The 24,328-nt window shown below is 37.6% G+C and overlaps 1 pseudogene; it reads right to left on the minus strand.

The window, feature by feature from the left end:
• Positions 1-1,128: 1,128 nt before the first annotated feature.
• LOC130684204 (iron-responsive element-binding protein 2-like) lies at positions 1,129-24,328 on the minus strand (annotated as a pseudogene).

The raw sequence follows: 24,328 nt of genomic DNA on the forward strand, positions 1-24,328 counted from the left end.
GAATACCATTGGACCCAGTAATTCCACCTCAGGGAAATTACCCTTAGAAGACAACTTCTCAGATTCAGAAAGACATAAGCACCCCTATGTTTACTGCAGCACTATTTATGATAGCTAAGATATGGAAGCAACCTATGTGTCCATCAGTAGTTGAATGGATAAAGAAGATGTGGTACATATACACAATAGAATACTATTCAGCCATTAGAAAGATGTAAATCCTACCATTTGCAACATCATGGCTGGAGCTAGAGAGTATTATGCTCAAGTGAAATAAGTCAGGAAGAGAAAGACAAATACCAAATTATTTCCCTCATTTGTGGAGTATAACAAAGCAAAAACTGAATGAACAAAACAGCAGCAGACTCACAGACTCCAAGAAGGGACTAGTGGTACTAAAGGGGAGGGGTTGGGGAGATTTGGTGGGGAGTGATGAGGAATGGGATTGAAGGGCATTATGATTGGCACACATGGTGTGTGTGGGGGGGGTCACGGGGAAGAGTGTAGCTCAAAGACAAATAGGGACTCTGTGGCATCTTACTACACTGATGGACAGTGACTGCAATGGGGTATGGTGGGGTACTTGATAATAAGGGTGAATGTAATAACCAAATTGTTTTTCTTGTGAAACCTTCATAACAGTGTATATCAATGATACCTTAATTTAAAAAACGTCTCAGGAAAAAGGGAACCTATACCTGTAATTAATATTCACAATATTTGTACTATCTCAGAAAGATGAGAGAATCAGCATGTCCATCTTAAGGGTGAAGACCAAAAACTCAAAAAGAACAAAGTTCCTAAGATATGAGAGTGGTGAGGTTTGGTTTTGCCCAGCCTTTTTACAACTACAAATTGTGAGTATGAAATGTCAGAAACTACAAGTCCTATGACTTCTCTCTCCAGTGGACCCCTATTTGCTCTCCAATAAAGAGTCTCAGGAGAAATGTCTTGGGGCAGATGACCTGTCACCATCTTCACCTGTTCTAGGAATAAAAAGGAAAACGTAGCCTACTATCTCTGAGTCTGTTAACCCCTGATGGAGCAAATCAGACAAAAGGGGTTAAATAAACTACCACTGTGCACAAGTAATTTTTATTATCAAGCAGGACAGAATCTTCTTTCCTTCTAACATACTGATTTCCTCAAATAAGAAAAGAGTGACCTAGATTTAATCAAATACAGAGTATTAAAGTGAAGCTAGATTAGTACAAAATATTATATAAGATCACAAAAAAAACAAAAATATGATATTCAAATAAGTACAAAAAATCCAAATGAGGAAAATAAACTTTCACAGGATGTTACCGCCAAAAGGAAACATTTAAAACTCTTTGAAGTTTAGTAAGATAAAATTTAAGAATTGATATCAGCAAAAACAGTCCTTTGGTGGCCCAGTCCCTTGAATTTCCTGACCCATATTTCTTTCCTGCTAAAACAATCAGTGGGATACCTTCTTTCTGGTACAGCTCAGCAGCCTCAAACACATCTAGCTATAGAGTCAAACAAACACAAAAATCATTAACACAAATTTTGATATAGTTGGCAACTGCTTCAATACTTTGTATATATACTGACTATCTGTCCTGGTGGAAAATGAATTGTTTTGGGAGCTGGTTTTCCAATAAACTTATTAAAAAGCTTGATATTTGCAAAAGTTCCTCTTGTCATTACAGCATCATTACCTCTTCGGGCTCCGTAAGAGTTGAATTCATGAGGGGTAAGGCTACAAGAAAATTATGTAAGTAATTTAATTTCAGGTGGAAAATAATCACGTACTACTGAATTGTAAAACTTACTCAAAACATTTTTTATTATGGATAATTTCAAGTATGTACAAAAGTAGGAAAAACAGAACAGTGAATCAACAAGCAGGTGCCTCTCATCACATTGTAATAATCAAATCATGGACTCTGTTTCTTCCATAATTATCCCCTATTACATTATTTTGAGGAAAACACATTTTAGTTGAATCTATTTCAGTATGTTCCTCTAAAAGATTCGGACTCGTAAAATACTATCCTGATACCAAAAAAAGCCCCCACAGTTTCTTAATATCAGAGAGCCAGTCAATATTCAAATGTCCCTGATTTTCCCCATGATTCATTTGTTGTTGGTTTGTTCAAATCAGGCAGGGTCCAAATATGCTTCATATATTCATTCAGTCAATCTCTTAATCTTCACATCTGCTTTCCCTTCTTGCCCCTCTTGTACTTTTTCTGAAGGAAACAGGTCACTGGTTGTAGTTTCCTGCATTCATACTGTGCCAACTGCATTCCCACGGTGTCATTCCCAATCCTCTGTCACTTTATTTCCTGTAAACAAGATGTCAGATCCAATGGCTTGATAATATTTGGGTTTTTAACGTTAATTTGTGTAACAGGCCTCATAGGTCAAACATCCATTGGAGGCACATGATACCCAGTTGTCTCTTTCTGGAATGTTACCAGGGACTATCATCACTGTCCAGATTAAATCTTTCATTAGGGATTACACAACAGTGATACTCATCACTCCTCCTTCAACTTTTAGCTGCAAAACTTCTATAAAGACAAATGTCCTTCATCAATGATTAGGTTATACTGAAATTCATTCCACATGGTAAAGACTGTTTACAAATCTATGACTGTTAAGTAATCAGATGGTTCCCTACCAACTTCCAGAGGTAAGTTGGTCTGTTTTTTTCTTTCAGTATTATTATAAACTCAGAGACTAAAATGCATGATTTAATCCATCCCAGTTAGTATTTTTTACTGATGCTCAGCATGTCCCATCTTTAAGCAGTGGCAGGTTCAAATTGGTTCCTGAGACCTTTTCACAGAAGCCCTGTAGTTTCTGGCAGCTATTTCTCACTGGGAAAAATATAGACATTTTCCAGACCCAAATTTGGAATCAATCATCTCTCCAAGAAGCACTGGTTGTTTGTACGGGTTTCCCCTCCTATCTGGAAGAGAATGTTCCAACATAACCATTCATAAACCAAAACAGCATCCAGTGCAGGGCATCTCCTGATTTCTGGAGGGTCACATCCCTCCACTTTTGCCATAGACCTACGCTAGCACTTGCCTTTTTGCTAATGGAAAGAAATCCGAAGAGGATTTTCACTTCCACGAAAAAAGCTGTTACCACACCAATGTAGGTCTTTTGTGAAAACAAAGTGGTGTGACTTGAGCTTCTGGAAAGCTGAGATACCTGTACAGTGCTATGGCATTCAGACACCATAATCTGGGTGTTAATGGGCTGGACTGGTCACCAGGACAAGAAACAGCTAAGCATCTCAACAACAGCTAAGTGTCTGTTCGGCCTTTTATGTAAAGGCAATAAATATTCTAAATTTGTACACTTAAATGTTTTTATAATGGAGGTGGGGGTGGGGGATGGTTCATATGTCTATTTAAAAAAATTCTGATTTATGAGAAGTACTGGATTAAATATTCTAAGATCTGAAATTACAATAAATATAAAAACTGTGTCTTGGAAAGTGGTGGCTCCTTTTTTTTGAGGGTTGGCAGCAATGTCACAATTACGACCAAGATGGAAATCACAACCAACAAATATCTGGGAAAAAGAAAATTTACCTTATTTCTCAACACTGTATATAAAAGCTAAGTGGGTAACAAACTGATTAATCTTCATGAAGTTTTACCAAAGGCAGCTGCTATTAGTAATTTCTACCAAAGTACTTTAATTCACACCAAACTACAGTTAACTGGAAAGTAAGTTCAAACACAAAATTCACGACAGCACTGCTGAAACTACAGTAAGAGTTTTCAGGTTTACTACATGACAAACCAAGCCACACGACATGGTCTGTGTATGAGATTTCACTGCAAAGTCTTGTCATTCAAGCAGCACAAGCACCAAGGTTGATCGGGCAGCATGTCCCACCTTCAGCAAACCTGTCTGTGGTGTCAGGATGGCTCTGTAACACCAGAGAGCATTACCATGCACAGAGAAATGAAATAATTTGTTTCTAGTTTCAGATTGTTATCTCCTCTATAAACGATCTTTACATTCATTGATTTATGTAAAATTTTAGACTCAAAAAGCAGGAATTCACTGTCTTTCCATTTGACACAGATCAAGCCTAGCTTCATGCACATGCATCTTATAGTCCACAAAAGACACATTTTAATTTCTAACTAGGGGAGGGTGGTTAGGGTAATTTGACAGGTCAAACCATGATGACTTTTCAACAAAGAAAAATTGAAAAGAGAAGTCTTGCTTCCAATCAGTTGTTTATTTTGGCTACCCCTCTATTAGGGGTGCAATTTAAAACAGCCATTTCAGTTTCTAAAAACGTAAGCAAAAGCAGGTACAACAGGTACTCCAGTTACTGCGTAAGTCACCATGGCAAGCAGACACCTGTGACAGCAGGTACTTCCTGGAGGAACGAACGTGACCAGAAGCCTCTCAATCAGTAAGAAAGGAGACAAAATAAAAGCATCTGAACACCAGGCACACATACCCTCTACTGGCCAAGTATTTAACAGCAGCACTACTCCTCGCAATGCTTCCAGCGGGCGATAAATGGTCTGTGGTGACACAGTCTCCCAGATGCAGTAGGACGTGGGCATTTTCAATAGACTGCAGTGAAACTGGCTCTTTGGTCTAAAAGGTAAAAAGTTAAAGGCATTTAACTCTTCATGAGTTTTTTTAGTTATAACAACATTAAAAAGATGAAACAGTGATAAAACAGTACTTTACAAGCTTATCAAAAAATGAAGGACATCTGATAGAAGTAAACTTCAAGTCCCATGGAAACAAGAGTGAATATGGTGCTTCTAAGGAATCCCACTGCTTATTTCCCATCTGTGAATATGGTTTTGGTTGGTGAATTAAAAGAAAGATAAAATGGGAGTCATAAAAAGAGGCTTATATAAATGATCAAGGGAATAAAGCATTTATGTTAAAATGAAAAAAATAGGTCTTACTGATTTAGAAATAAAGCTGACAGCACATTCTATAAAATCATGACATTTTGGATGGAATCAATAAAGATTTGCTCATCAAATTCCAGCACACCAGATTTTTAGGAGCACTACCCTGTGAGTTAAGTTTCAATAGAAACTGAATGTCAAAATTTGTAGACTCCAAAAATCTAAAAAACTTAAAAATATCTACAAAAGTTGCTAAAGAGAGATTGTGTGTGGGTATTGCTGTTGATCTTCAGAATATCGTCATGGACAAAAACCGCTACTTCTTTCAATGCACGTCCCACATCACAGTGTGATATTTTCAAACTACACTTATAACCCTTGCCACCTGCACCACCACCCCAGCAGTCCAGCCATCATCGCCTTTCCTCTGGATTCTGCTGTCACTGGTCTTCCTGCTTCTACCCAACCTTCTCCCCCCAAGAAAGTCTCAATACAAAGAGCAACCCTTTTGAGTATGACACTCCTCTGTTCGAAACCTTCCCATGGCTCCCACTCCCCGTGTCACTTCACTCAGAGTACAAGACTACATTTTAACATTGGTCTAAAGTTCCCTATGTACTGGGACCTCCATTTCTGACATCGTTTCCTACCACTATCCTTATTTCCCATGCTCTAGTCACACTGCCCTCCTTGAGGCCTTTACCCTGATTTCTCCACCGGGTAGCCCTCTTCTTTGTCCAGATATATGGCTAACTTATTCACATCTTTCAAAGTTTTGCTCAAATGTCATATTTTCAACCACTCTATATAAAATTACAATCTACTCCCCAAATTTTGCACAATTGGTTCTTTTTACCCTGATCATATATATTTTTTCATTACCACTTACCACTTTTTAGCATAATATGTAATCTACCTAGTTATTCTGCTAATGGTTCACTGCCTTCCTCTCCCCATGAGAATGTTGGGTTTTGTTAACTGATGAAATCCGCATACCTAGAAGAGTGCCTGGCACACAGCAGAGATTCAGTAAATATTTGTTAACTGAATAAACACTTTTTGTGCCCTCATATTTATATTTTCCATTATTAAAAAAAAGTGTGACTATATGTATTTACTTGTAGGTGTAAAAGACATCCCTGGGACAATGCTTAAAAAACTTACAAGCACTGGTTGCCTCTGAGGAGGTGAAGCAGGAGGCCAGGCATGGGTGAGACAGACTCATTGCACCATCTTTCTTTCAAAATCTGAACCATCTGAGTGGACTAACAGAGCAGTTTATATGAAGTGTGCCCATATTCAAGATGCCAAATGTAAATGCTTGCTACATATTTCTAATAGGTAAAAAAATAAATCAATTCTGTTACTCTAAGCTATTCTCTCAGATACTAGAGATTTCCAGATACAAAATGACTATCACTCATTAAAACGTATATGTTCAAAATAATGTAATCTAAAATTTTATTCTATTCAGAAAGCAGAATGTGTGAAATAAAGAAAACATCGACACTTCACTGAACTGCTGAAGAAATGAGACTCTTACCTCTATTTCCTCTTTTCATGTTTTAAACATGGACAATATAACATGCTCTTCCTCTATCTGATGAACTTCTTCTCGAGGAGGCCAAATATTATGTAGGTAAATGTTCTTGCCAGTAGTGTCAGTACCTGTTTAAAATATTTTAGTATGAGATTCAAGACATTCACATCGCCAAAGGAATTATCATACAAACTAAGTAAATTACTCAACAGCAGACTGCTTTAGGCATAAGCAGCTGAAGGAAGCAACTATGCCCATTTTACTTTCTTCATATAAACACAGAAATGAATGATGATGCATTACACCAAGAGGTCCTGAAATGATCAAAGAATGGATGATCTAAGAAACATTTCAAAAATACAACAGCCTCTGGGAAAAATGTGTGTGCAGGGACATATGTATGCAGATAAAGGAAGAGATACCTAAAGGCTCGGTCTGGAAATCTATATTCACTGTACCTGCTATGGCATAAGCCACCCAAGGGTGGAGAGGCAAGATAGTTGGCATGGACACAATCACAAAGACGACCTTCAAAATTTTTGTTTCCAGATAAAACTCCACAGGTAACCAAATCACCCTGAAGAAAAACACACACACACAATATATATTCTAGAGATGGTACAAATTTGGATAATTATATATACATAAACAATCTCAAATATTGTACTTCTGAGGAAAAGATACCCAAAACATGTTCTACCAATTATTACAGAACTATCAATACTGTAAATAAACTAATTCCTTGTGTTATTCTTTGAGAATCATTTTAAGATTGACAGGTTACTATTCCCACAGAATATATATAGGTCTACAGAAATACAAATGTCAATATACATTTTCTGTAATTTATTAATGAAACAGAGTTCGTTATCTTATTGAGTGACACATTTTACCTGTTTGACTGCATTTAAAATGGCTTCTGATAAGGGTGCTGTGTTTCCCACACATGCTGAACATCCATAGCCAACTATTTCAAATCTGCATTTCAAAACAGAAATATGACTGGACAGAACGTCACAGCATTTGTGAAGACACGACAAGCCTTATCTCTTATTTCCACCTTTGTAATAAGATCACTGAAGAGAATATTCATGACAGATGGATCAACCTTCATCGGCATGTCTACTCCGGTTTCTGAGCAACCAAGCCTGACTCTCCCTCTCGGGCATGCAGCCTGCACTGGATGCCAACCATTGAAGTCCTGATGCTTAGGACAAGCCCTAGTCAGGATTGGTAACTAACTCTGCAGAGAGCCAATCACAATACACAAGAAAACTCCTCAGCTACTACTTGCTAGGAACATAACATGAGCACTCAAAAAACTGATGCTGTACTTCTGCCTGAGGGTTTAAACTACAAAGCCTCAAGACAGCCTGGCTTTAACAAGCTGACCAAAGCTCACCAAAGAGGCGCTGGAGTTGGGTCCTCTGACAGGAACAAATCTTCCCATTCTTAACCAAAAAAAGTCCCTGACAAAAATCCCAAGATGATATAACTAAAAAACTGTAGGTAAAATCCTCAAAATTACCTTCAGCTGCCCTTCTAAAAGCAAAAAGAAAATCTAAAATGTATCTCTCTTGCAAAGGAATTGACTACTTATGTAGGGTATGTTCCAAAATAGACACTGAATATAGCTAGCCAAAATTTATTTTTCTGAGTATGTAAGAAATGTAAACGTATTTTCCCCACAGTTCAGGGACAACTTCACCTGTGCTTATTTAATAGACCCCAGCACATTACAAGCCCCAATCAAGACAATTTACTCAGTTAATAAAACAACCTGCAAGAGTTCAATCTTCCTGTCTTCCCAACTCATGGAAATTACACTCTACATGGTACCATGGCATATATGGCCGGCCACTGCTACTTGGTTTTACTTGTGCATTTTGTCTTTCCATCCTTAATCTCGAATCCACATTTCCTACTTCTGCAGCCAGCACACTGCTGCTGTGTTCACTGACTATAACCAGTCTTACCTGTGAGTGACAGGGCCTCAAAGATGTGTGACAATGGCGAGGTAACAAGTAAGCTAGAGCACAATTTTTCTAACTTCTTGACTATGAAGGGTTCTAGGAAGCAGCTTCCATCACTGATGAGTACCAATGTCAGTGTAAAGAGGTGTAACTATCACTTACTTACCCGTGTTTACTAAGGTATGGCAATACTCCATTGGAACTGAGGCAATGTGTAACCATCCCACTGCCTGGAGATAAACTCATTCTGATGTAAGGTTTAACATGCAGACCAGCTTGAACAGCTTTTTTAGCCAAAAGACCTGCACAGTGAACAATGATTCATTACGGTGATGTCTCTCCCTCCTTCCTCACATTAAAGGGGGAAGCGAGAAAGTATTTATTTAACAAGCCAATCTCCATCTCTTGTCAGGGTAAAAGTCCACACTCATGAATTTACTGTCATTATTTTGTCCACTCTATGCTCTTGATATTTTTCATTTGAAACAAACCACAAGTTGCAGCAGATACACTAGCTTTACATTGTAAATCGTTCACGTGCAGCCTGATGTGGCATGCGCATAAATGGACCAAAGGACAATATGTAGTAATATAATGCACACAGTAACCAATGCATAGTGAGCCTTTTAAAATTCCAGTCATAATAAACAATAATTCAGCATGTATTACACATGACTTTTAACAATGAGTGGTTCTATGTGCATACAACTGATTTCATTTACAATCCTTACCAATCATCTTTTACTCTCAATGGACTATGGCACACTACTATGGAAACTTCACATAGATTATCAAGGGATTCGATCATTATACTTCTAAATTACCAGAAGCAGCAGATACAACCTAAAACTAATAGACATGCAAGTTATGATTTTTTAAAAATTTACCTCCCATGTAATAAAAACAAAATTAGTAACATAAATCAAACCTAGTCTCCTTGAGACCTAATGTTGAAGACCTAAAAATCTCATGAAGTTTCTCAGACACAGACACTGATACTCACGTGTGATATAGAAAAACCACATAACAGAAAAGTAAAAACTAATTTAGGAAAAGACTATGTATGGCCATAAAACACAACCTACCTGCAGAGAGCATGACAGATGGATTGCAGTTATTGATGCACCTGGTAACTGCAGCGATAATGACAGACTCATGGGATAGCTGATAGTCACCTCATTCATAGCGAATAGTGAAGGCATCATTCTGCTTTTCGGCAGCAATTTGGAAGCCTTTAAATCCAACCTATGTAAATTTGCACATAAATATAAACTATGCATTCTGGATACAAATAGGAAAAAAGACTGGCAGAAAATACAGCAGATCCTTGACATATGATGATGTGACACTGGAAGTTCTGATTATTTGTGAGTGTTGCTAAAGATTCATGACCTTTAGTAGTTAAGATTCAGCTAAAATATGAATTTGAGTAGTCACAATAAGAATTACTAGGTACAGCCAACTACCCAGAATGCAGGTATACCTTGGCTTTATTGTTCTCTGCTCACTGCTGTTCAGGTAATACTCAAGAGATGTACAAATTTTCTTTGTTAACAATGGCCCTGAATATCTGCTTCAAAATGAGCCTGTGAACCTATGTGTATAAAATAGATGAAGCAAGACTGCCAATGAGTTGTTAATTGTTGAAGTGAAGTACATGGGAATTCAATACACCATTTTGTTCCTGTCTAAGTCTGACATTTCTCTCTCTCTCTCTCTCTCTCTCTCTATCGCACACACACACACACACACAAAGAAATTTTAAGAAAGGAAGGCTCTGAAAGCCAGCTACTAGTTCTCAGAATAGAGAAAGTGGCAAGATTGAAGCCATGATTCTCAGAAATTCTGTATAAACCCCAAAGTCAGAGGTCACTTGTTACCAGATTTTGAGAATAAGTAGTTACACAGTAGTGTTTTTCTCCTATTCTGGGAAGTCACAAAAGTCTAGAACAGTGCTATTCAACAGAATTTTTCTGTGATGATGTGAATATTTAGTATCTATGCTGTCCAACACAAAAGTGTTAACCACAAGTAACTATCCAGCACCTGAAATGAGGCCACTGTGACTAAGAAACCCAGATTTTAATTAATTTAAATTTTAACTTAAAGAGAGACAGTCAACCTCTGCTCCTCACAGTGGACCTGGGTAAACGACTGATCTATACTTTGGTCAGAAGGAAAAATGGGGCTGATGGTGTGTGCTGTAACAAAAAAACACAGCAGATTGACTTTATGGGTCACCTGGCTAGTTCTATATTACTTATTCAACACAAAGTGCACTGACAAGGATATCAATAGAGTGATCTACCTTTTCATTTAAGCAAGCTTGGAAAACACTTTTCATTTCTGTCACAGCAACTCTATCCTGAGGTCTTTTTGGACCACTGACAGATGGAACTATTGAATTCAGATTAATCTGGATCACCTAGATCATGGAGAAAAGGGAAAGGATTTAGAACTTTAAGTAAAGATTCTAACTTAAGGACTAATTTCTGAAGCACACTGAGTTACGTATTCATTCTGACATTCAACCCCAGAAATACAGATTTTTTTAACAACCCCATTTATGAAACATGACAAAAACTGCTAGAAGACTAGCAGAACAATGCACACACTGTCCAACATCAATTGAATAGTCTGTAAAAAATTTTCTGTTCCCCAAATGATTTTTTTTCCCAGGAAGATGATAAACACTGTCTTCACAGATGTCTCTTGTACAGTGGATGCCTGTGGTGACTATCAACTTTGGCCTCTGAGCTCTAAATTCTCCCTTCTTTGCCTGTTCTGTGACAGTGGAGTTGGGCTCGTGAGCATTTACCCTTTCACGGCCAGTCGGTAGATGGTGGTGGAGGGACACGACAGAGAAAGGGTTTTTCATTTGCTGGTTCCCCAGTGTCTAGCTGGCCAGGCAGGCTCCTGCAGTTCACACTTTTATTCCTTGGTTCAAAAAATTATTTTTTTAAAAACCCCACCTTCCACCTAAGTTTCTATTAATTTCTCTGGTATTTCTATCACTTCCTGTCATCCACTTATCCAGCGTATGTGCAAATTAAGTTTCCCTTCATTGAGACCTTCATGATTCCTCTACAACCCCGCTTGTTCTGAATGACCTTGACCACAAACCTGCTTTTCTTATGCCTTCATTTCTCGGGTCCAGGTGATCATAGTCTTTGTGTTTAAAAGTGGGATTCATGAGTTTCTCTTGAAATCAATTTCTTGATGGGTTATAGCTTTATTTCTTAATATGGTCAGGTTTTTAATAAGCAAATGTATTCCATTTTATTTTACCACTACCACATTTCTACTTACTTTTTCTTACTCTTTCCTACAATTCTTTCTTCCCTTCTTTGTTTTTTAATGTGGACAAAGCACTAGAGTCAATAAACTGTGGTGAAGTGGACCAGAAAATCCTCACAGAAGTTAGAAGACCCGACCAAAGCAAATTTACACCAATTCAATCCCTATGGGTCCTATACTAGCCTTCAATATGCCAGTAATGTATTCACCTATTTGCCTAACATGTTTCCTGAATATCTACTGTGTGCCAGTCAGTGTTCTAGGAGCTGAAGATGCAATGCAAAAAATAAAAATAAATAAAAATAAATAGTGCAGACACAAGTTCCTGTCCTAATGGAGCCTATGTGTACCTTCCATTTGGAAAGACAGACAAACCAGTACACAAATTAAGATTTCAAGGAGGGATACATGCTATCAAGAACAATACAGCTGGGTGAGAAAATGGATTCCCACCACCCACAAAAAATATAGCTAACAGTTAAACACACCTATGATAACATCCTGTTGTTTATTTAGATCCTTGACACACTACTAGAAAATGAATGTTATTAAAATTAAGACTCCTGAAAGTGAATACTACCTACTTCAATATAAACACAAATCCTCAACAGATTAGAAACGTTTGCTTAGATTGTAAAATATATTTAACATTTAAGACTGCATAACTGGATATCCCTTTCATAATTGTGGATTTTCACAAAATATAGACATTAACCAGGTGCAGACATCATCAAAACTGGTATTTTGGGAGGATATTATAGTGATCATGAAGTAGAAAAAATTAGAGTGCTAAATTAAGAGTCAATTTTGTACTTTAAATACTAAAAATTTAGACCCCATAAAAAGTTGAAAAATTCACTGTAATAGAAATCTATGTAAAATTAATTAATTAAATGAGACTCACATACCCATAAGCTTGTTAAATAGTAATAATGGCTAAAATTTATTGAGCACTTACTATGTGCCTGAGGCTGTTCTAATGAATTTGTGTTTGATCTTTAAAGAATCCTGAGTTAGATAGGATCTTCCTATCTTAGAGATGGGGAAAATGAGGCAGAAAGGCTAAATAAAGTGCCCAATGTTACAAAACTAATAAATTTTAGGGCTGGGATTCAAACCCAGGTGGTTAGGCTCCAGAATTTACACTCTTCACTACTACTTGGGTTATTCTGTATATACTTGGGAGTACTCAGGCGTTCCTGAATTATTCTGGTTATTGCTAAACAATTTCACAGCTTTAAGGTATGCTTCCATTGACTTGAGTTTGTCTTTATCAAAACCTAAAAAGAAGATTAATAACAAAAATCAAGTAAGGAATTGTGAAATCTTTGGGGGTAGGGTTCTGCATTCCAATGATGAGCAAGAAACAAATATTCCAGATTACAAAATACTCAGAATAGATTTCTTTCCAAATTAATATTTGATATTATTCTCAAGAGTAAAGTTTACCCTTCATGAAAACGCTACTTGCTAAAAACACCTATCAGCCCTTACTTAAAAGTTAATCACTGATGATAAATACTGAGCAACTTCTATAAGACTCGCAAAAAATATTATTTGCAAAAGAAAAACCAGTAATAAAACCGAACATAATAAATTACTATCCACCATGAAGGAAGAAATCCATCACTTTCCATAAACAATAAACAATATTAATAGTTAAAATGAAAGAATAAAGTGAAAGTTAAGAACAGTTTTACAGAGAAAAAGCAGAAATTAAAGAATTTAGATGTTGATATTAAAAGTTTCCAATTGAACATTGGGGTGGTTGTCTGTAAGCCTGATGAGAAGTAAAGTGACTTATGCAGGTGGTCTTTCCGCAGGATTGTCACAGAACACATCCTCCAAGTTATAAGTTCTTCTCACAATGTAACAGTAACATTCCTCCAGCAAGGAGTGGGGTCTGTGTTCCCCCTGCACCAAAGCAGTGTGATTTCCAGAAGGCTGGCTGTCTCTGTGTCCTCAGACCACTGGATTCCTAAAGCCACCACATGAGAAAGCCCAGACCCATGTAGAAGCCACCCATCAAAATCCAGCTTGGAGAAATCTCAGCATTTTATGAGGACTATTCCCTCTCCAAGAATCCAAATGAATTGTTATTCATTTTGCCATGTGACTTATAATAATCTTCTCCCAAAATGAAAAATACTAGAATATATTCCCCAAATATATGTATGATTAGAGATTAGGAGTTCAACAATGATCTCTTTAAAAGAGGAAGAGGGGAAATTTAAAAACAAAACAAAACAAAATGAAAAAAACAGGCAATAGGCTGATAGACACTGAGAAGTCACTGGTGGTTACCATGGGGGAGGAATTGGGGTTGGTGGGTGAAACAGAGAGTCACAAAATCTCAATCATAATATAAATTAGTCACAGACATGAAAGTACAGCATATAGTCAACAGTTCTGGGGTGAGCATTTAATGATGTATGTAAGTGTTGAATCACTGTGTTGTATACCTGAAACCAATATAAGATTGTACAGCAACTATGCTTCAATAAAAAAACAAAATTGTTTTTACTTAAAAAAAAGAGGAAGTGGATCAAAATAAGAAAAGAGATCCCGCTTTTTAAAAACAAGGGGCCTTATGTAGTATCAACACATTGTGGGTTTTCAGGTACTTCTTATAATACATAAACTACTCAACATAAGAGTGGTAAAAACTCCTAGCTAACCAGGCTACAGAAGATTCGGAACTTGTAACCCTGTGCTGCTTTTCACCAAATCACGTGCTTCTTACTGTCAGAGCACTGGGTCCCAAACTCTTTGTCTGGTGACCACCTATTCCTGCTAAAAGAACAGATGAGAATATTCTGAAGCTTGACTCCCATTAAACTGCAACCTCTGATCCCTAAGCAGAATGGAGGTCTCCATCATTATGGGGAAAAACAAAGCTGAAGGTAGGCAGTATAGATAATCCCTTTACGTTGCCTTAAATGGGCCCCAGGGAACCAGGAACAGACCAGACATCTGGGAAGTTTATTATGCATTTTATGCATTCTTTTAAAATAAGACAATTTCATGAATAACTAAATAACATGTACAAGAATAGTGACTTACTATAGAATATTTCAGAGACACACACTGGAAATGTAAGAAGTTTAACCTAAATGATCTTGCTTCTTACCTGTATGTTCTAAATGTTTTAAAGTCACATTGTCAACAGGGAAAAAGCTGAGGATAGCACCATATTCTGGACACATATTTGCTATTGTAGTTTGATCCACTATAGATAATTGTGAAACTCCACTTCCAAAAAACTCAACAAACTTTCCAGCCACTTCTACATGCCTGTGGTGCTAATAAAGGGACACACATAAATACACAAAGTCAGCAATAAGATAAGCATGGTTTCTTTGAAAACTACAAAATCTAATTTTTAACTCTTACTAGTGACGGTGAAGGAAAGAGATCCACTTGTTCTTATGAAACAGGAACTCCTTCCAGTTTTGCACGTGTTTTAAGATAAACTGTCAATAGAAGAGTGGTCCAATGTCACTGTTAGGAGAGAAAAGGGCCTGTAAACTCAAAATGGCTAAGATTTACATTTTAATGTCTCGGAAATAAAGGTATACCTTAGAATCAATGGTGAGTCTGTTAGCTGGCAGTCTTTCTTAGCAGTATTTTAAATAAGGTTGTGTCTATCCATTAATGGCATCGTAAATTGGATGAAATAGTAATATACAGATGAACTGTATTTTTAAAAAAATTACATGTTGGCTATAAAAATTCTTCAAATTCCAACTATAGCATCACTAGTTTCTACAGCACATTAAATTTTACACCACAAATATTTACAGCATCATTAATTATAGGTAAATTCCATTTCGATAACATTTAAGATGTGGCTTCAAAATTCCTTCTAAAATCATTTTTCTTAGTTTTTACCAAGAACCAAACAGCTACTCACCTGTTCTAAATTATAAAATGGTCTTGGATTGGTACAGTGAGGCAACTATGGAGGGGACTAAAAATGAAACAGCCTTCAACCTGGGAACAATACTAAGTCCAAACATCTCAGAGGTGGTAGGGGTCACTTAATCCAAACGACTTAAGATATAGAAACTCAAGCCTAGGAGAAAGATGTTTGTTTAAATTCATGAAGATGAGAGCAATACAGATTAGATATACCAAACCAACTGCTACTTTCACCAAATTAATGAGGTACCACAATATACACTGTGAAAACCAAGATAAAATCAGTCCTATGAAGACCATGAATAGAACTTCAAAGAAGAAAAAGAATTCAATAAATGTAAACATATGTAACAGATTGAAATTTTCTATGAACTAAAACATCAAAAATAGATCATAATATTGCTAAGAAAAAAATACAGCCAGAGGGCTCTAAAGGCAAGATTAATTATCAGTATGTCTAAAGGAAAGAATTGATTCCTCTAAAAATATAATGGCATATTCCATTTCCTTTGGGATAACCCTACAATTCTCAATTTAACTTTGTGATCTTTTGGTACCATACATGGAATCAATCATTTTTCCTAAGATGTCAAAATCTTTTTTAGAGGTGGAGCCAAGATGGCGGCATGAGTAGAGGAGCAGAAATCTCCTCCCAAAACCACATATATGTTTGAAAATACAACAAAGACAACTCTTCCTGAAAGAGAGACCAGAAGACCCAGGAAAACAACCAGACTACCTCCACACCTGCGAGAACCCAGCACCTCACGAAGGGGGTAAGATACAAGCCGCAGCCAAGTGGGACCTGAGCGCCCCTCACACCAGCTCCCCAGCGGGAGGAGAGGAGTCAGAGAGGGAGGGAGAAGGAGCCCATGACTGCTAATCAGCCAGCCCTTGCCATCCGCACTGGACCGCAGACAGTGCATGTGTGTGGTGCTGGATACTAGGGAAAAAGGACAGTAAGATCTGTGAGTAGGTCCCGGCAGCCGGTGCCCCAGGGAAAAAGAAAAGCGAGTGCTTTTTGGAAGTGTTAAAGGGACAGGGACCACACAGCCAGACGGAAGCGTCCTGGGACACTTAGTCCAGCAGCAGGGAACTCCGGGCACCCTAAACCCCTGGATATCAGGGCAGGTCAGACAGAGGTCCCTCACAGAGATAAACAGCCTCCCAGCCGTTTCCCCTCCAACGTGGCTCCGCAATATCGGAGCAGCGGCCCGAGGCAGGCCATGCCCACAGCAACAGCAGAGATAAACTCCATAGCGGCCGGGCAAGAATCAGAAGCCGCGTCTGCATGCAGCTGCCCAGCACAAGCCACTAGAGGTCACTGTTCTCCCAGGAGGGGAAGGCCACAAACCAACAAGAAGGGAAGTTCTTCCAGCCGTCACTCGTGCCAGCTCTGCAAACTGTCTCTATCAAAATGAAAAGGTAAAATTTGAGGCAGACAAAGATTACAGAGTCAACACAGGAGAAGGAGACAGACCTAACCAGTCTTCCTGAGAAAGAATTCAAAATAAAAATCATAAACATGCTGACAGAGATGCAGAGAAATATACAAGAGCTAAGGGATGAAGTCCGGAGGGAGATTACAGATGTCCGGAAGGAGATTACAGAAGTGAAACAAACTCTGGAAGGATTTATAAGCAGAATGGGTAAGATGCTAGAGGCTACTGATGGAATAGAAAGCAGAGAACAGGAACGCATAGAAGCTGACACAGAGAGATAAAGAATCTCCAGGAATGAAACAATATTAAGAGAACTGTGTGACCAAGCAAAAGGAACAATATCCGCATTAAAGGGGTACCAGAAGAATAAGAGAGAGAAATAGGGATAGAAAGTGTCTTTGAAGAAATAATTGCTGAAAACTTCCCCAAACTGGGGGAGGAAATAATCGAACAGACCATGGAAATACACATAACTCCCAACAGAAAGGACCCAAGGAGGACAACACCAAGACACATAATAATTAAAATGGCAAAGAACAAGGACAAGGACAAAGTTTTGAAGGCAGCTAGAGAGAAGAAAAAGATCACCTATAAAGGAAAACTCATGAGGCTATCATCAGACTTCTCAACAGAAACCTTACAGACCAGAAGAGAATGGCATGATATATTTAATGCAATGAAACAGTAGGGCCTTGAACCAAGGATACTGTATCCAGCACGATTATCATTTAAATATGAAGGAGGGATTAAACAATTCCCAGACAGGCAAAAGTTGAGGGAATTTGCCACCCACAAACCAATTCTACAGGGTATTCTAGAGGGACTAGTCTAGACGGGAGCACTCCTAAGACTAAACAGATGTCACCAGAGAAAATAAAATCACAGAAAAGAAAGCAGACCAACCAAATACAAACTAAAGGCAAAAAATAAAATCAACAACCCACTAAAAGCAGTTAAAGGAAACACGAAAGAGCACAGAATAAAACAACCAACATATAAAGAATTGAGGAGGAGGAATAAGAAGGGAGAGAAGAAAGGAATCTCCAGACAGTGTATATAACAGCTCAATAAGCGAGCTAAGTTAGGCAGGAAGATACTAAAGAAGCTAACCTTGAACCTTTGGTAGACACGAATCTAAAGCCTGCAATGGCAATAAGTACAGATCTTTCAATAGTCACCCTAAATGTAAATGGACTGAATGCACCAATCAAAAGACACAGAGTAATAGAATGGATAAAAAAGCAAGACCCATCTATATGCTGCTTACAAGAAACTTACCTCAAACCCAAAGACATGCACAGACTAAAAGTCAAGGGATGGAAAAAGATATTTCATGCAAACAATAGGGAGAAGAAAGCAGGGGTTGAAGTACTAGTATCAGACAAAATAGACTTCAAAACAAAGAAAGTAACAAGAGATAAAGAAGTACATTACGTAATGATAAAGGGCTCAGTCGAACAAGAGGATATAACCATTTTAAATATATATACACCCAACACAGGAGCACCAGCATATGTGAAACAAATACTAACAGAACTAAAGAGGGAAATAGAATGCAATGCATTCATTTTAGGAGACTTCAACACGCCATTCACCCTATAGGATAGATCCACTGGACAGAAAATAAGTAAGGACACGGAGGCACTGAACAACACACTACAACAGATGGACCTTATAGACATCTATAGAACTCTACATCCAAAAGCAACAGGATACACATTCTTCTCAACTGCACATGGAACATTCTCCAGAAGAGACCACATAGTAGGTCACAAAAAGAGCCTCAGTAAATTCCAAGTGATTGAAATTCTACCAACCAACTTTTCAGACCACATAGGTATAAAACTAGAAATAAATTCTTCAAAGAAACCAAAAAGGCTCACAAACACATGGAGGCCTAACATCATGTACCTAAATAATCAATGGTTCAACGAACAAATTAAAATAGACATCAAGGAATATATGGAAACAAATGACAACAACAACACAAAGCCCCAGCTTCTGTGGGACACAGTGAAAGCAGTCTTAAGAGGAAAGTAAACAGCAATCCAGGCACACTTAAAGAAGGAAGAACAATCCGAAATAGTCTAACATCAGAATTATCAGAACTGGGAAAAGAAGAACAAATGAGGCCTACAGTCAGCAGAAGGAGGGACATAATAAAAATCAGAGAAGAAATAAACAAAATTGAGAAGAATAAAACAATAGAAAAAGTCAACGAAACCAAGAGCTGGTTCTTTAAGAAAATAAACAAAATAGATAAACCTCTAGCCAAACTTATTAAGAGAAAAAGAGAATCAACACACATCAACAGAATCAGAAATGAGAATGGAAAAATCATGACAGACTCCACAGAAATACAAAGAATTATTAAAGACAACTATGAAAAGCTATATGCTAACAAGCTGGATAATCTAGAAGAAATGGACAACTTCCTAGAAAAATACAACCTTCCAAGACTGACCACGGAAGAAACACAAAAGTTAAACAAACCAATTACGATCAAAAAAATTGAAATTTTACTCAAAAAACTACCCAAACACAAAACCCCCGGCCCAATGGATTTACCTCGGAATTTTTCAAACATACAGAGAAGACATAATACCCATTCTCCTTAAAGTTTTCCAAAAAATAGAAGAAGAGGGAATACTCCCAAACTCATTCAATGAAGCCAACATCACCCTAATACCAAAACCTGTCAAAGACCCCACCAGAAAAGAAAATTACAGACCAATATCCCTGATGAATGTAGATGCAAAAATACTCAATAAAATATTAGCAAACTGAATTCAAAAATATATCAAAAGGATCATACACCATGTCCAAGTGGGATTCATCCCAGGGATGCAAGGATGGTACAACATTCGAAAATCCATCAACATCATCCACCACATAAACCAAAAGAAAGACAAAAACCACATGATCATTTCCATAGATGCTGAAAAAGCATTTGACAAAATTCAACATTCATTCATGAAAAAAGCCTCTCAGCAAAATGGGTGTAGAGGGCAAGTACCTCAACATAATGAAGACCATATATGATAAACCCACAGCCAACATCATACTGAACAGCAAGAAGCTGAAAGGTTTTCCTCTGAGATCGGGAACAAGGCAGGGATGCCCACCCTCCTCCCTGTTATTTAACTTAGTACTGGAGGTCCTAGCCATGGCAATTAGACAAAACAAAGAAATACAAGGAATGCAGATTGGTAAAGAGGAAGTTAAACTGTCACTATTTGCAGATGACATGATATTGTACATAAAAAACCCTAAAGACTCCACCCCAAAATTACTAGAACTGATATCGGAATACAGCAAAGTTGCAGGATACAAAATTAACACACAGAAATCTGTGGCTTTCCTACACACTAATAATGAACCAATAGAAAGAGAAATCAGGAAAACAACTCCATTCACAACTGCATCAAAAAGAATCAAATAAATAGGAATAATCCTAACCAAGGAAGTGAAAGACCTATACCCTGAAAACTACAAGACACTCTTAAGACAAATTAAAGGGGACACTAAGAAATGGAAACTCATCCCATGCTCTTGGCTAGGAATAATTAATATTTTCAAAATGGCCATCCTTCCCAAAGCAGTATACAGATTTGATGCAATCCCTATCAAATTAATAGCAACATTCTTCAATGAACTGGAACAAATAGTTCAAAAATTCATATGGAAACAACAAAGACAACAAATAGCCAAAGCAAACCTCACAAAGCAGAACAAAGTGTTGGGGGGATCTCACTCCCCAGCTTCAAGCTCTACTACAAAGCCATAGTAATCAAGACAATTTGGTAGTGGCACAAGAACAGAGCCACAGACCAGTGGAACAGATTAGAGAATTCAGACATTAACCCAAACATATATGGTCAATTAATATTTGATAAAGGAGCCATGGATATACAATTGGGAAATGACAGTCTCTTCAACAGAGGGTTTTGGCAAATATGGACAGCTACATGTAAGAGAATGAAACTGGACCATTGTCTAACCCCATACACAAAAGTAAATTAGAAATGGATCAAAGACTTGAATGAAACTCATAAAACCGTAAAACTCTTAGAAAAAAACAGAGGCAAAAATCTCTTAGACATAAACATGAGTGACCTCTTCTTGAACATATCTCCCCAGGCAAGGAAAACAAAAGCAAAAATGAACAAGTGGACTATATCAAGCTGAAAAGCTTCTGTACAGCAAAAGACACCATCAATACAACAAAAAGGTACCCTACAGTATGGGACAATATATTTGTAAATGACAGATCCGATAAAGGCTTGACATCCAAGATATTTAAAGAGCTCATGTACCTCAACAAACAAAAAGTGAATAATCCAATTAAAAAATGGGCAGAGGAGCTGAACAGACAGTTCTCCAAAGAAGAAATTCAGATGACCAACAGACACATGAAAAGATGCTCCACATCAGTAGTCATCAGAGAAATGCAAATTAAAAGCACAATGAGATATCACCTCACACCAGTAAGGATGGCTACCACCCAAAAGACAAACAACAACAAATGTTGGTGAGGTTGTGGAGAAAGAGGGACCCTCCTACTCTGCTGGTGGGAATGTAAATTAGTTCAACCATTGTGGAAAGCAGTATGGAGTTTCCTCAAAATGCTCAAAATAGACTTACCATTTGACCCAGGAATCCCACTCCTAGGAATTTACCAAAAGAATGCAGCACTCCAGTTTGAAAGACAGATGCACCACTATGTTAATCGCAACACTATTTACAATAACCAAGAATTGGAAGCAACCTAAGCGTCCATCAGTAGATGAATGGATAAAGAAGATGTGGTATATATACACAATGGAATATTATTCAGCCATAAGAAGAAAACAAATCCTACCATTTGCAACAACATGGATGGAGCTAGAGGGTATTATGCTCAGTGAAATAAGCCAGGTGGAAAGAGACAAGTACCAAATTATTTCACTCATATGTAGAGTATGAGAACAAAGGAAAGACTGAATTAACAAAACAGCAGCAGAATCACAGAACCCACGAATGGACTAACAGTTACCAAAGGGAAAGGGACTGGGGAGGATTGTTGGATGGGGAGGGATAAGGGGGGGAAGAAGAAAGGGGTAGTATGATTAGCATGCATAATGTGGGGGGTGGGAGAAAGGGAAGGGCTGTGCAACACAGAGAAGACAAGTAGTGATTCTACAACATTTTGCTATGCTGATGGACAGTGACTGTAATGGGGTTTGTGGGGGGTACTTGGTGTAGGGGAGAGCCTAGTAAACATAATATTCTTCATGTAATTGTAGATTAATGATAACAAAAAAAGAAAGAAATGGGGGATTACTTCCTGATAGGATAAAACTAACTGTAAATCAATGATTAATGCATCCTTTACATATCCTTAATTTTGATCTTTTAAAGGGTGTGGGATGATCAGCTATGGAAGTACACTTTTCTGATGATATATCTTTCTCTTTAAAAAAAAGCAGTTCCTGTGTGGTGATCTCCAATAGGTTCTTCACAATGGTATAAAGGTCATATCAAAGTGTGGGCAAAGGGTTTGTTTGTGTTTATACAGAGGATCAAGGCCTAATTTGGCTACCCAGAAAATGAATTAAGATACTATATGAAGAAGATCTTCCAACATCAACATCCTCTGGAAGAGTCATTTCAGAAGATGATCATCAAAATACTTCAACAAAGACCCTGGCACTGTTGCAGTTGTAGCTGCATTCATCCCACCGGTTCCTAGACTTGCCATTGGAATGAAGAAGGAGATATATAAGCTGGCCTGTGCATACAGTAAAACAACAAATTTGACTGGATCTATACTGTCGGTACTCAACCAAGAATTAGGAGAAGGGCAAGTTGCAGTGCTCCAAAATCGTGCGTCTATAGACTATCTACTGTTAAAAGAACTTATGGGATGTGAACAGTTCCCAGGAATGTGTTGTTTTAATTTGTCTGATTTTTATCAAACTATTCAAATTCAGTTAGACATTATCCATCATATCATTGATAAGTTTTCACAAATGCTTAGGGTACCTAATTGGTTTTCTTGGTTTCACTGGATATGGCTGGTAATTGTAGGTCTGCTTTTGTTATGTATCTGTATTCCTATTCTGTTAATGTGTGTATGCAATTCAATTAGTAGTTTGTTAAAACCTATACATGCTTATGTTACTCTACAAGAAGATATGTCAAAGAAATAATCAATTTTCCCATGTTTTCTTCTGTCTGCTACTTCTGTAGCTTTTCTTCTTCCTAATTACAACCCTTTAGTAGAATTCGTGCCTTATATCGAAAATTACTGAGTATCATAATACTTCCAAGTGGTAAAGATACCTCAAGACAAATGCTGGGCATAGAAGCCACACGGCATAAATCTGCAAAGAAGTAGAAAGCTATCCTTTTCAAAGAATATTGCTTCTCTCTCACTTATGAACTTTACATTTCCCTGTATGGCCCTGGAAGATGACTGGCTAGCCAGAGACAGGTAAGATTCCTCAAGGGAGGAACAACCTAAGACATGCACAGTTGCAGGGGGGCCATCAGGATAGAAATTGGGGATCAACAGAGGTGAGGCTTAGAACCTCACACCCCCCCCCGTTTTGATAGAAATCTTCTGCATCCGTGGATGTTTTGTTGCCCCTGTCTAGCTTGGATTAATACTTAGTCTGTAGGCACAGACCTGATCATCTACATTTGCCCTCTTACAGCACTAAATTATGTTTTCTACCTTTATCTTGCATCTACCTACCACTTCAGCATTTTATTAAAAAACAATAATAATAATAAGGGAGAAATGTGGGATTCACATATAAATCAAGTATTAAAATCAAATGAATAATCATATCTGACTTGATTGTTTATAGTTCATGATGCATGATCAAAACTGAAAGTTTCTGTGATATGAATGCCCTTACACTGTTCACCATGTAAGAACTTATTTACTGTGTAAGAAATTGTTCACCATGTAAGAACTTGTTTGTTATGCTTCAGAAGAATGGAGACTGTTGAGAATTAGGCTTGGGGTTGATTAATGATTGTGCATTGAGTCCCCTATACAGAATTTTATTGTTGTTAACAACCATTAGATCAATAAATATGAGAGATGCCCTCTCAAGAAAATATCTTTTTTAATTATGGAAGAAGGATCAATACTAAATGCCAAAAGGGAGCCAATACCGTTTTCTTCTCCTGCAGAGTATCCTGAAAGCTTTCAGACCAATGATTAAACCAAAAATACCGAGACTCTCAGAACCAAACTGGAATTACATGTGGAACATTTGCCAT

The sequence above is a fragment of the Manis pentadactyla genome, chromosome 6 (assembly GCF_030020395.1).
Source record: "Manis pentadactyla isolate mManPen7 chromosome 6, mManPen7.hap1, whole genome shotgun sequence".
Taxonomy (NCBI): Eukaryota; Metazoa; Chordata; class Mammalia; order Pholidota; family Manidae; genus Manis; species Manis pentadactyla.